A 14,494-nucleotide genomic window follows, 5' to 3' on the forward strand; every position below is an offset into this window, starting at 1 on the left:
TTCACATGTTCCTAACTTCCATACATGTGATAGCACATAGTTGCATCATTATCCCAGTAACAATGAATACAGTTTCAGCATAAATCTTGTTTTCTGCTAGAAAAGACAAGGGAACCTGTAACAGTAAAAATGATTAAGACATGTCATTTGAAACACAAGCTATATTAGAGAGATGCCACCTGCCAAATCTGAATTCATGTGTGTGTGTGTGTGTGTGTGTGTGTGTGTGTGTGTGTGTGATATACAAATACATCAGACAAGTAAATAAATAGGGAGGAGATTCCCCATTTTGGTAGATTGGCTAGAAAATATATAAGAGAAATGATAGAGGGATGGGAGGCCCATTGTGATGATTAATTCAGGCAAAACTATGAGCAGATGTTAAATCTGATAGATGAAATTCTGATAATGAATGGGATTTTTACAAAATACCAAGAACACCTTTGCATACATTAACTGATATTATATAAAAGTACAATTTTTAAAAAATTAATTTTTACATATGCATATGTGGAAGTACTGGTGTACTCACATGCTTTTGGATACCCTCAAACCAGGAGAAAGTATTGTCTCTCCTACAGTAGAAGTTACTGACAGTGGTAAAACTGTCTGATATAGGTGCATAGAACTGAATTTGAGTCGTTTGAACTGAGACAAGTATTCTTCATTTTTTAATTTTTTATTAGATATTTTCTTCATTTACATTTCAAATGCTATCCCAAAAGTCCCATATACACTCCCCATGCCCTGATCCCCTACCCACTCACACCCACTTCTTGGCCCTGGCATTGGCCTGTACTAGGGCATATAAAGTTTACTAGACCAAGAGGCCTCTCTTCCCAGTGATGGCCGACTAGGTTATGCAGCTACAGAAAAAATATTTGGGGGTACTGGTTAGTTCATATTGTTGTTTCACCTATAGGGTTGCTGACCCCTTCAGCTCCTTGGGTACTTTCTCTAGCTCCTCCATTGGGGGCCCTGTGTTCCATCCAATAGATGACTGTGAGCATCCATTTCTGTGTTTGTTAAGCCCTGGCATAGTCTCACAAGAGACAGCTATATCAGGGTCCTTTCAGCAAAATCTTGCTGGCATATGCAATAGTGTCTGGGTTTGGTAGCTGATTATGGGATGGATCCCCAGGTGGGGTAGTCTCTGGATGGTCTAATCTTTGGTCTTAGCTCTAAACTTTGTCTCTGTAACTCCTTCAATGGGTATTTTGTTCCCTATTCTAAGGGGGAGTGAAGTATCCACACTTTGGTCTTCCTTCTTCTTGATTTTCTTGTGTTTGTCAGATTGTATCTTGGGTATTCTAAGTTTCTGGGATAATATCCACTTATCAGGGAGTGCATACCAAGTGACTTCTTTTGTGATTGGGTTACCTCACTAAGGATGGTATCCTCCAGGTACCTCCATTTGTCCAAGAATTTCATAAATCCATTGATTTTAAATGCTGAGTAGTACTCCATTGTGTAAATGTATCACATTTTCTGTATCCATTCCTCTGTTGAGGGACATCTGGGTTCTTTCCAGCTTCTGGCTATTATAAATAGGGCTGCTATGAACATAGTGGAGCATGTGTCCTTATTACGAGTTGGAACATCTTCTGGGTATATGCCCAGGAGAGGTATTGCTAGATCTAGCGGTAGTACTATGTCCAGTTTTCTGAGGAACCACCAGACTGATTTCCAGAGTGGTTGTACAAGCTTGCAATCTCACCAACAATGGAGGAATGTTCCTCTTGATCCACATCCTCGCCAGCATCTGCTGTCACTTGAATTTTTGATCCTAGCCATCCTGACTGGTGTGGGGTGGAATCTCAGGGTTGTTTTGATTTGCATTTCCCTGATTAAGGATGTTGAACATTTTTTCAAGTGCTTCTCAGCCCTTCAGTATTCCTCAGTTGAGAATTCTTTGTTTAGCTTTGTACCCCATTTTTAATGGGGTTATTTGAATTTCCGGAGTTTAGCTTCTTGAGCTCTTTATATATATTGGATATTAGTCCCCTATCAGATTTAGGATTGGTAAAAATTATTTCCCAATCTGTTGGTGGCCTTTTTGTCTTATTGACAGTATCTTTTGCCCTACAGAAACTTTGCAATTTTATGATGTCCCATTTGTTGATTCTTGATCTTACAGTATAGGCCATTGCTGTTCTGTTTAGGAATTTTTCCCCTGTGCCCATATCTTCGAGACTTTTCCCACTTTCTCCTGTATAAATTTCAGTGTCTCTGGTTTTATGTGGAGTTCCTTGATCCACTTAGACTTGAGCTTTGTACAAGGAGATGAGAATGGATCAATTTGCATTCTTCTACATGATAACCGCCAGTTGTGCCAGCACCACCAGACAAGTATTTTTAACTGTTGAACCATCTCTCCAGAACCCAAAGTACAGTAAAAATAGAGAAATATGAAAATCACCAGCATAAATTATGTTATAAAGATTAATATGAATAATAATGGAATGAATGAAAATAAAATATTAGCTATTAGAAAACATTATGGCATGCCTACTCAAAATGCATTCATAGTACCATTCTGGCAACCAAATGCCAGAGATAATAGGGAAAGGACAGAATGACTATAAGAACCAGAGGATAAGGGAGCTTTCTGAAATTCTGTCTCCTAAGGAATTTGAAAGCCATACTCACAGAGTTTTATCAACCTGACTGCCCAAATGTGAGACAAACGAGAACCACAACAACAGACATGTGAACGTGGTGTGAGGGGAGTCTCAGTCTACACAAACAACTACAGGCAACTAAGGAATGTTAGAGCACTGCAATCATCTAGAAAAGCAGCTCATACTGTGTGCTAATCAGTAAATTCCATGGATGTGACTTCATTCTCTCAGTGCAGGAGAAGTTAGGGAAATGTCTTTCTCTTTTGCTTAACACACACACACACACACACACACACACACACACACACACACACACCTATTTTACTTAAGAACAAAGAGCTTCAGAATCCAACTTCAATACTGGATTTTTTTTTAAATCCTTTAAGTAAGAAGAGATAGGGTGTGCCTATGGATATTAATTAAACTCAATGACAGTAAAAATTCAGAAATGTGTTTCTGACTTGACACAGAGCACTATGGGGGTTGAAGTCCTGTGGTTGTCATTCTCATGTTTTTCATTTCAAATAATATCATGCAGTGATGCTCTCACCATGATGAGAATGCTGTGAACTGCAGGTATTGATAGAGATGCCATAACTCAAAGTCATATCCCTGTGGACCAAGGAAGAGACATGAAAAATAAATGTGGACCTTCACTGTGGTCCTCTAGCCCCCTACCAACTAAACTTCAAACACTGAAATTTCCAGTAGCTAAAAAGAATTTCCACCATTATGAGAAATAGTAAAATAAATATTCCCCAAATATTTAATCATAGCTTAGTCCATAAACTGTTAACTTGTTCAGACTCTAGCTTCTGATACAGTGAAGTAAAACAGAAAATTCATCCAAAATAAGAACCTAAGGACATTTGAGTGCTATAGAGATATAAGGCACATTGTTATGTCTATAAAGGAAAGTAGCTCAGAGTTATGTCAGAATCCATCTCTCTTATAACCAGTCAACAACTTCAGCATACATGCATGAGACTAACTATGCTCAGGTACTGCAGATTAAGCAGACTCCTTATGCCAGTGGGCCTGTGTTTATGTCCCTTGAGATTCCATTCCAACCTTATCTGCCTTCTGCCAATTCAGGGCACCTAACTTGGCAGAACTAGTTTCATATATCATCAAATCAAACAGTTATAGTTTAGATGTCTGTCTTTTGTTTTCCTATTAACAGCTATGATTTTCCAAGGACCTGGAGTCACAAAGTTCACACATGAGATAAAAGGGAAAGCAGTTGTGTGAGGCATATAAATTAGGGCATTAAACTGAAGCCAAAACTGCTAGAAAGTGATGCTCTATGGAGTAGAGGAAAGGATCTCAATGAGCAACATGAAAAAAAAAATGAAAGTGCTCAAGGGACTCCTGCAGAGGTCAAAAACCTTAACTGAAGCCCCTAGGAGTTTTATATAAATTGGTTGAGAACACTCACCATCTACACAAGAAGCAAAAGACATATTCAACATGGGCCCAAGGTACACATGACAATCAAGAGATCTGCTTGTTTCCTAAGAAAGCAGAGAAGAAATTGAAGGCATTAACTAAATGGTGAAGGATGGAGGCTCCAAGGTGAACTTAATAATTTGAAATGAAAGGTTCTTGAATGGGAGAAGGAAATTTGGCATTTTAAAAGAACAGTCTGCTGGAAAATTCACAGAGTCCCTAAGTCCATACTCTTAGGTTATTCAAAATCATTTGATTACCATTAAGTCTGACTCCACAAGTTTACCCACTATGAAATGAGTACTTCAGCTCTCTCTGCCTGCAGTGGCTTACACATTAGACCACCATGTTATTGGCAATAACCATTTGCTCAACAGCAACTTTAAATGCCTACACAGAGAGGAAGCTACTTTGAGACTTAATAACATCCATTCTCAAAATCTCCACTAAAAAGGGGAGAATTTCAAGGTTACTGGAAATAGTGATTTAAAGAAAGCAGAAAATAGATTTGCACACGAGACTGTGAAACATGGCAGCGTAACTATGCAAATAGGTGTTCGTAAGGCTATTGTAGTGTGAAAGGAGTAATTAGGAAGGAGAAGGGCTGCAACCTATTAGCCTTGTCACTATAGAATAAAGAAAATAATTCAAAAATTTATTGGAAGCCTTTTAACTTTAGGAACTGCATTACAAACTACAGAAGAATTAAAAATTATAGATCCTATTAATCTGAACCTTGGAATTATGGGACAGGAGTAGCAGGCTAAATTTCAGTAGCTTACTCACTTACCTATTCAATGTAATGTGGTTGAATTGCTCAGAATATGTATAAGCCAAACACTTTTCTCATTTGTTTGATAGCGATGATTTTATACCAATTATAACATTCAACAAAAGTTTATTGTTCCTTGCACTGTTAACAATTATGAAGCTTATCAGTCATTTATCATAGCTCATCTCCTCAAGTGTTCATTTACCTCAAAGCATCTTGCCAGCATTTTTCATTAGCATTTCTTCATGAAAATTTTTATCACAAGGCATGTTACCTCATAGTTGATAAGTGACTATGCCAACAACAATCATTATAAATATTTGATACGGCAAAAACCTTGAGAATGGCTATTTTCTGTTTCTCTGTATTTTATTTAAAACAAAACATCTGGTACTTCCTTCTGAGCTTACTTTTATGTTGTGTTGTCCAGTGCTATATTACATCCCCATCCCTATTTTAGAAAATGTATTTATCCCTTTTTGAGATTTAGGTGTTTTGGTTTGGTTTGGTTTTGGATTTGGTTTTTAGATTTTCTTTATTTACATTTCAAATTCTATCCTGAAAGTTCCCTATACCCTCCCCCTGCCCTGCTCCCCAACCCACTCACTCCCACTTCTTGACCCTGGCATTCCCCTGTACTGGGGCATATAAAGTTTAGCCTCTCTTCCCAATGATGGTCAACTAGGTCATCTTCTCCTACATATGCAGCCAGAGACATGAGCTCTGGGGTTCTGGTTAGTTCATATTGTTGTTCCACCTATAAGGGTGCAGACCTCTTCAGCTACTTGAGTGCTTTCTCTAGCTTCTCCATTGGGGGCCCTGTGATACATCCAATAGATGACTGTGAGCATCCACTTCTGTATTTGCCATGCTCTGGCATAGCCTCACATGAGACAGCTATATCAGGGTCCTGTCAGCAAAATCTTGCTGGCATATGCAATAGTGTCTGGGTTTGGTGGCTGATTATGGGATGGATTCCCAGGTGGGGTAGTCTCTGGATGGTGAGGTTTAAAGTTTTGATAATTAAACAAACCACCTGGAAAATAAAATGTAGTTTGTGCACATGGTTAATCATCATTTTATATTCATGTCATTGGTATATGTTTTTTCTTAACAGAATGATTCATTTATTTACCATTATAAACACTTGAAATTATTTTCTTGGATAGAAGATATACTTGAATCATCTTACAGGACCCTTGGACCCAGTTCAGCCATTGTGCTCATATTTAATTCTGAGAGGTACTAGTTCACAAATTATGGCTATATTACAGTGCAAAAGTATCTGGACTATCCAAAAACTAAAAACATACATTCTGTCTCAGTAATATTTTATGATAAACAGCTGTAATGGCAATTATTCCCAAACAAGAATATTATATATGATGCTTTATTCATCTTCTTTCAGTATAATTAATGTGCACATTTACTTGGTTGCTGAGTGGAAAAAAATGCTCTCTCAAGGAGATCTGTACTCCTATATTTGTGTACCTTTCCCATACATGTGTATAAATATGAATTTGTGTGGGTGTAACACTAATGAAGACCTATAAAAATTCATTCAAAATATACTTGACAAATGTTTGGATATCTCTCAAGTATACACTTTGAGATATTAGAATTAAAACCTTCAGCAAGAAAATAACTACAATAAGATTGTCATTTTAAAGATACAAATTGAATCTCCATGACTTTTCTAGTAACACACAAAAACATGCTGCTAATTATGAGACCACACAAACAATTTTACAGATGGCCTTGGCTTATGTCTCAGGAAAATTTAGGGAAGAAGAACTAACTGTTTAGACTTTCAGAACAATGTGATTACTGTATAAAGTAAAAATTCATGAAACACTGTTCTTTCCCATGATTAAACTGTGTAGCACTTTAGGAATGCCAATTAAAGTTTTAAATTACAGCTTTGGAACCAACTGCCAGTAGCATCTATCTTCCTCAAAAGTAACATCTGTGAAGCTGGCAGTGTGACACCAGATTCTTGGACACTATGGAGTTGGATATTATATGCCTTTCTCTATTTTTCCAAAAGTATCTTCTCAAACCTAGCCCTTCCTTATCCATTTCTTGAACTCCTCATATTATATATACAATAGTATATATGAGTAGATATATAGACATATAGAGATAGATGTAAATGATGTAGATTAGATATAGATATGGATATAGATGCTGTTTTAAGTTTTAATTTATAATAAATAAAGCAATAAATATTGTTTTTAATTTTAAAGGTAGAACTACTTTTTTTTTTCCAGCATTTCACTGTGTAGTTTTTTCAAGGGATTTTAGACAAATGTAGAGATAATTACATCCTCATTATCAATTACATACAACACAGACTTTTCTCCAGGTCATCGAGTCTCCAGAAAGGTGGTTAAAAGCTAGATATTTGAACACACCATCAAGCAAGTTAGTAAAGAGTACAGATAAATCTGGTCTTTTTTTTAATGTGATAGAGATTCAGACATCTGAAAGAATTCAAGCCATAAATTCTATCTCAATGTATCATCCAAGACCTTCACTCCAAGCTAGTTTCTTCATGCAACCAACAATCAGATTCTTGTAATGAATCAAAAAAGATCAACAATAAATCTCAAGATATATAGCTGAGGCTTGAGGCACCCTGCCTTCATTGTCAGAACTTGTGAGAACAGAAACTGAGATGGGATATCAGGGAAATGACTCAAATACAGCTGCGCGTGACCCATGGGCAATCCTTCTCTAGAACCTAAAGGTAAGTACCACTGCATTCCTTTTTACATAAATACTCAGCAGAGCCCACAGACATTCAACAAAAAAAAAGCATATTATTGCTTGAATGAAAAGTTTAAGTATCTTCTTGAAGAACAGTGTACGTGCTTGTATCTGGCTTCTGGTTTTCAGGATACATTCCAAAAGTAACCCTCACAATACTGTGAGAGCAGAGTGAAGGAGTGAGCATGTAGGACTTTGACCCACAAAGTCTCCTTATGTTCCACACTTTGCTACCTCAGTATCACACAGTTATAAAAATATGAAGTGGGCTGACGGGCATAATATGAAGCCATCTCATTGGCTTTAAACATCGCTTACTTACTAGACTTGGGATTTATTATTATAGGGAGCCAGCATTTAAAGCAGTGATTCTTAACCTATGACCAGTGACTCCTCTGCAGATGGAATGATGCTTTTACAGGGGTCACATATCCGATATCTGCATATTAGATATTTACATTCGATTCAAAACTATAGTAAAATTAGAGCAATGAAGTAGTAACGAAATCATTTTATGGTTGGGGTCACCACAACATGAGGTCTCAGCACTATTAAGGTTGAGGGTCTCTGATTTAAAGGCTAATATGTGTATACCTGTAAATATTACTTACACTATGATATCTGGTATACCACAGTATTTGTTACTAGGAGCAGACAAAGGTAATTTTCTTAGTCAGGGTTTCTATTCCTGCACAAAACATCATGAACAAGAAACAAGTTGTGGAGGAAAGGGTTTATTCAGCTTGCACTTCCATATTGCTGTTCATCACCAAGGAAGTCAGGACTGGAACTCAAGCAGGTCAGGAAGCAAGAGCTGATTCAGAGGCCATGGAGGGATGTTGCTTACTGGCTTGCTTCCCATGGCTTGCTCAGCTTGCTCTCTTATAGAACCCAAGACTACTAGCCCAGAGATGCCCCCACCCACAAGGGGCCTTTCCTCCTTGATCACTAATTGAGAAAATGCCCCACAGCTTGATCTTATGGAGGCATTTCCCCAACTGAAGCTCCTTTCTCTGTGATAACTCCAGCCTCTGTCAAGTTGACACACAAAACCAGCCATTACAGTAATTAATGGAAAAATAGTGAGAAATGTGCATATTAAATTCTGTATTTTCCTTTGTTCTCTAAACTTTGCTCTTTTCTTCTTCCTCTTCCTCTTCCTCTTCCTCTTCTTTGTCTCCGTCTCCTCCTCCTCCTCTTCCTCCTCCTCCTCCTCTTCCTCCTCCTCCTCTTCCTCCTCCTCCTCCTCTTCCTCCTCCTCCTCCTTCTTTCTTTCTTCTTCTTTGTTCATTTGACGGTTAATGGCTGGATAAGCTTATATGCTCAATTTGTGTTCTGATACTAATTATTGAAAATATATGTTTTCAATCTATAGAATGAGTTTAAACAAATTCTGGATCTTCAGTCAGCAATACTCTGGTATATCTTACTACCAAATTTCAAGGAGAAAGGTGAGAAGCTTCCTTTGATTTTTAAAATGAATCGAAAAAAATAAAAAAAAATAGCTAGGCAGTAATAGCATATTCCTTTAATCCCAACACATAGGAAGCAGAAGTAGATGGAGCTTCCTAAGTTTGGGCTACACAGCTTAACCTGTCTCAAAATAATGATGATAATGATGGTGATAAAATTAAATCATTAAAATAAATTTTAAAAATTAAAAAATCGAAATTGAGTCCAGAGCTATATCCTACAAGTAGGAGTTTGTAGGCACCAAAGGTCTGAGTCAAAACTTGTTTCTATTGTTCCATGTCTTGATGTCTTTTTTTGACTCAGTCTGATCAACTGTAAGTGTATCTAGCTGTCAATGATTGCTGTGTACAGTTCTGTATGATGAGGAAGTTTTGATTCCATGCTTCAGTCAGACTTCTGACTAGGAATGTGTAGTCTTCAAAATTTTTACTCAGAATAAGCCAGGGACCAGAATACTATTAGACTGACTAGTTTAGCACTCATCTCAAGTCTCTGTCGTTAAAAATTTAGCACGTTACTGAAATATTAAACATGTGTGCTGTGTCTTTCTTTTCTTGCTATGAAACGTACCACCAGTGTATGAAGGCTTAAAAATCTGTATATACACAGTTTAAAAATTAGTTATAAATATTAGATACAGAAACTCAATTTCTGTTATCTTGTACAAGAGATGATGTTGACACAAAATATATTTTAGTTGTGTTTATTCTCTCTATAAAAATGTTTAATTTTTTTCTATTGCTATTTTTGATTTTCCAAACTAAAGCCAACTCAATTAGTAGTGTTGAAAAGGTATGCTTCTTAAAATGCATAAATTGGGTTCCCAGAAGTGTTTAGAACTTATTTCTTCATTAGATCCTCAAATCTCTTCCAAAAAAAAATGCTACATGATCCGCACAGTCTGCTTCACTTATTGTCTAAAAGAATACCAAATTGGAACGGAATCCCTGCAGAACGGAAGCAGAACTGCCTAATAGGAGCTTTTATTTCCCGTAAGTGGTAACAGTGCTAGCAATTAAGAACAACAAACAGCCAAGAGCAGAAAGGAAAAAAAAAAAACACAGAAGCACGATGTTTGTTATTTTGAGAGGTTCACTCCGGAATGTGCTATATCAGTGGAGAACTCGCTGGGGAGCTTAGGATGTACCAGGGAGGAGTGGGAACATCGCAGGTCAGAGCATGCCAGGAGAGATGGAGACACACCCACAAGTAATTACAGTCCAGTTTGATTAGGCTCTGTCTTGTAAAATGAACAACTCCCCTTATGAAGACCACATTCTATTCCATCCTTTAGAGGACACTCACCCCAACTTAGTTAATTTAGAAACAGAAAAGATTGGAGTTATTTATTGTTTACCTCCTTTTCTGTGGTAATCAGGATGACTTTTGTTTCTGACAGCCCTGATTATGATTATGAGTATAACAAGTTCTTTTCTAGTATTAAGTGAAATACTATTCAGAATTCAGTGAATTATGAGAGAATCACAGACAGCTGTCTACGTTGCAACTTGGATCTTCATACTGAAGTAGGGCTCAGCAGTGGACCTCAAAATTTTAATCTGAGCCATGTGTTACTAAGGACATTCTCCACTAGATGTTTTCTCTTTTGTCCTTTAAAGATTTATTTATTCATACATATGAATGCTATTTGCATGTATGCCTGCATGACAGAAGAGAGCATGAGATCCCATTACAGGTAGTTTGAGCCACCATGTAGTTGCTGGGAATTGAATTTAGGACCTCAGAAGAACAACCAGTGCTCTTAACCAGCCCAAAAAGCATGATTTCTAAATGAATGCCAATACTGATTGTTATCCTCCTCAGTGAGTAGGCTTGAGGATCTCAGCCAGTCCCAGAGCTGCAGAATTTCCCCTGCATGGTAGAGTCAAGCTCCATCTCATTTCCTAGCTCACTATGTCTTCTTTTATATTCTACTCCATCACAGACTTCTGTACTCAAGGTCTTTCATGGAAAACTATCTCTCCAGGAATTCTTTCTTTTAAATGTGTATATAAAATGAAAAGAAACAACCTCAACATTGTAGTTGTTCACAGCTCTGATGACCAATCCACAGGTCAGGAGAGAGAGAGAGAGAGAGAGAGAGAGAGAGAGAGAGAGAGAGAGAGAGAGAGAGAGAGAGAGAGAGAGAGAGACAGATACAGAGACAGAGAGACAGAGAGACAGACAGAGAGACAGAGAGACAGAGATACAGACAGAGAGAGGGAGGGAGGGAGGACAGCTAGCTGATTAAGAAGAACATGAATTTCATATTGAGATTAGAAAGTTAGCAACAGGAAAGATCAGTGTATGATCTGAAGAATGAAAGAGGAAAGACTGAGTTCTAGTAGGGAAGCAGAGGGAGGAAATACTCTGACCCAAGCCTGCCAGAGAGCCTTGCATCAGCCCTTTGCTTTATAAAAAGGTTGACAAGTAACACATGCCAAAAGCTGGAGATGGAATTACAGCCTTAATTTATGTATGTTTTCAGAGTACAGTGCTTAAAGTAATACAAGACACTGAAACCTGCTGGGAGACCGGCAAGGCTGCAGAGCCATTAGCATCTACCATTTAAAGTTGTTAAAAGGCAGTGCACCAGTCACAGTTGAGAGAGCTGCTGACACACTGTGGAAAGGCCAAAGCCTGCCTAACCCCCATGGGAGACAAAGAGATGGAAGGGCTGCAAGGCAGTCAGCAACTGCTCTCGGGCTCTGTATATTTTTAAAGACAGTTTGTTCAAGAGGAGATCCAATTACAGGCAAAGCCAATGGTACGATTAACACTTAGTAGGCACACAAAAATACCTGCGAATACAATTAACCATTATAAATCAGTTTAAATAACAAATCAGACACCATGTCCCCGGAAGATTCCCAGAGCTATGAGAGCCCAGCCATTGGGTTTTTAGGTGAATGTGATGTGAAACCCTGAGGCTCCTGTTCACTGCAAGCTGACGGTTTGCAAAGAGCAAAACCTCCACCCCCATGTACAATTGAATTGAATGACAGACACAGACAGAGAAAATGAACTTCTCAAGATATATATTTTACATTCACGGATAAACTATGAGAATAGGAATGTGCAATCTCCGAGTGGCATTTGAATTTTAATTAGCTCTCAATTAACAGCTTATGGCAATATTCATAACACTGGCATTTGCAAGTAGAGATGAATAAGAAGGAAGGAAGGGTTATGCATAAAATGGCATTATCCTTTTTTGTTTTCTCCCCCTGATCTAAATTTAGACTAAATGGCAAATTCAGCTAGTACGGGAGCCCTTTTTACTCAAGAATTTTGTTCACTTCATTTTGGTTTGTTTCTCTTAAGCAGGTGGGGGGCTTCTTGAAAGACCTTAAGTACTTCTTATTAACACATGATAATGGCTCATTTTTTCCTTCCTTCATTATACTTTTGCAAGTTATTAAAACCTAATGCTTTGAGTGGTTCTCCATTTTAAAAATCGTGTGTCCATGATAGATTCATTTAGCTTTGAATAGTGGGAAACATAGCTTCCAGAGCTTTCTACTATCCTTGAATGTGAAAGGTATAATACAGAATTTGAAAGAATAAAAGAAACACTTGTGAGACTACTTTAATTTTATCAAAATATTAAAAGAGATATCTCTCTATACACCTATAACATTTATTTCACTAGAGTATCAAAATATGTTTTGAAAGCTTTTTTATATGTGGAGAAATTTTCTTCTACCTAGAAGACAGTATTGAGAAGTTTGGAAAAGATAAAAAAGTATTCTGGCTCAGTGCAATCGTCAATTCTAAATTGAAAAGACAAAAGCTCTTAATATCTAGTCTCCCAGTTTATCAGCAACACATTATGATGTGGGATTGATTTAAGGGGTGTTTTTGAAATGTGTGAATAACAAGGAGTATTGATGCTTCAGAAAAGCATCTTTTTATCATTGAATGCCCTCTGACTCATCCTTAGGAACTTTCCCCAAGATTTAGGGAAGGAGCTCTAACAACTCGGACATCATTTATGGAAGAGATAAGTGGTGATTATTAAAATTGTCTCAGACTGGAACAGTCTTCACCTAAAGGTGGCAACATATGACATCACATCGGGAGAGAGAGAGGGAGTTGGCGATTTAGTAGGGACAGAATAGCTGTCTGGGTGCCAGCCAGTTGAACTTTGTTCAATTAATCATGGTCATTTGGAAGGTGTAGTCTGATGATAGAAAGGCCTGGAGCCTTGAATGACAGTCAACAACAGAAAAAAAAATGATTTCATGCAACTAACAACAGTGTGTGAGGCATTGAGACATTAACAAGGAAGAAAGAGTCCAAAAACAAGATGCTTGTAGCTTTCACAGTGTTCCTGAAGCCAATAGCACTGTGATGTCTCATCAAGCTGTATTGGCTCTAAACTAGTTTGTACAAGAGAAATAAATATGGGCAGCATGTTCTTCATCAAAGTACATTCTGTCTTTTACCTCTAAGATGAAAGTGTTTGATGGTCACACCTACACCAGTTTCAGAAGTAGTGGTCTCCTACCTGATAAAACCCCCACTGCTACACAAATATACATGTAAATTAAATTCCATATTTGTATTGACTAGGTTCAAACCATTAACAACAGCTGTTGCCATGCATCTAAATGCTGGACATGGGAATGAATACAGTTGTATAACTTTTCCCCAAAGTAACAACATCTTCTCTTGGATTTTACTCCACATTTAAAACATGATTAAAATACTCAAAACCTGGCTCTATCACTTTTTAGACTATTATACTGGTAAGATACCCAGTTTGTCTGTACTTTCATATTTTAACCTATGAAATGAGAAATTTATAGCTAAACTTACCACATAGATTACAATGGAGAGATTAAAAGGCTGGACAGTTCCTATCACATCACACTAAACTAATTCTATCCAGCAGAAACAACGCCAACCTTCTTATGATGATATCGCGTTCTAACTGAAGGCTAGACTTTTATTTAATATTTCCACTAATATAACCCTATGCATGTTATTAATGTTAGAAAACTCCATATTTAAGCCAAACCACCACAACAATTTTTATGAATTCATTTCAGTATTCTCAGCTTAGTAATTTTGATTAATGACTCCTTCAAAAAACTTGGCTTTAGTAGTGACTGAAAATGGTTTGGAGAACTGAGTTAAAGATGAGCAGCTGAACCAAAAAAGAAAAAAAAAAATCCCTGTGTTGAAGCCTGAAATAAAGGGGAAGTAAAACATTGTTTCACAGACATTTCCTGTTACTTAAAGTACAAATGGTTCTTGAACATTTCTTGAACAACATCAAAACTACCCTGCAAGACACTTATTTTTTTTCAATGAAACTAACTGAAAACAAAATTATTCGACAAAAGAATTAGCTTTCACAATATAGGATCCAATTGCTTTTTAGAAATTTGGGTTCAAAACTACT

This window comes from Mus caroli, unplaced genomic scaffold, assembly GCF_978045245.1.
Source record: "Mus caroli unplaced genomic scaffold, Mus_caroli_1 scaffold_2, whole genome shotgun sequence".
NCBI classification, from domain to species: Eukaryota; Metazoa; Chordata; class Mammalia; order Rodentia; family Muridae; genus Mus; species Mus caroli.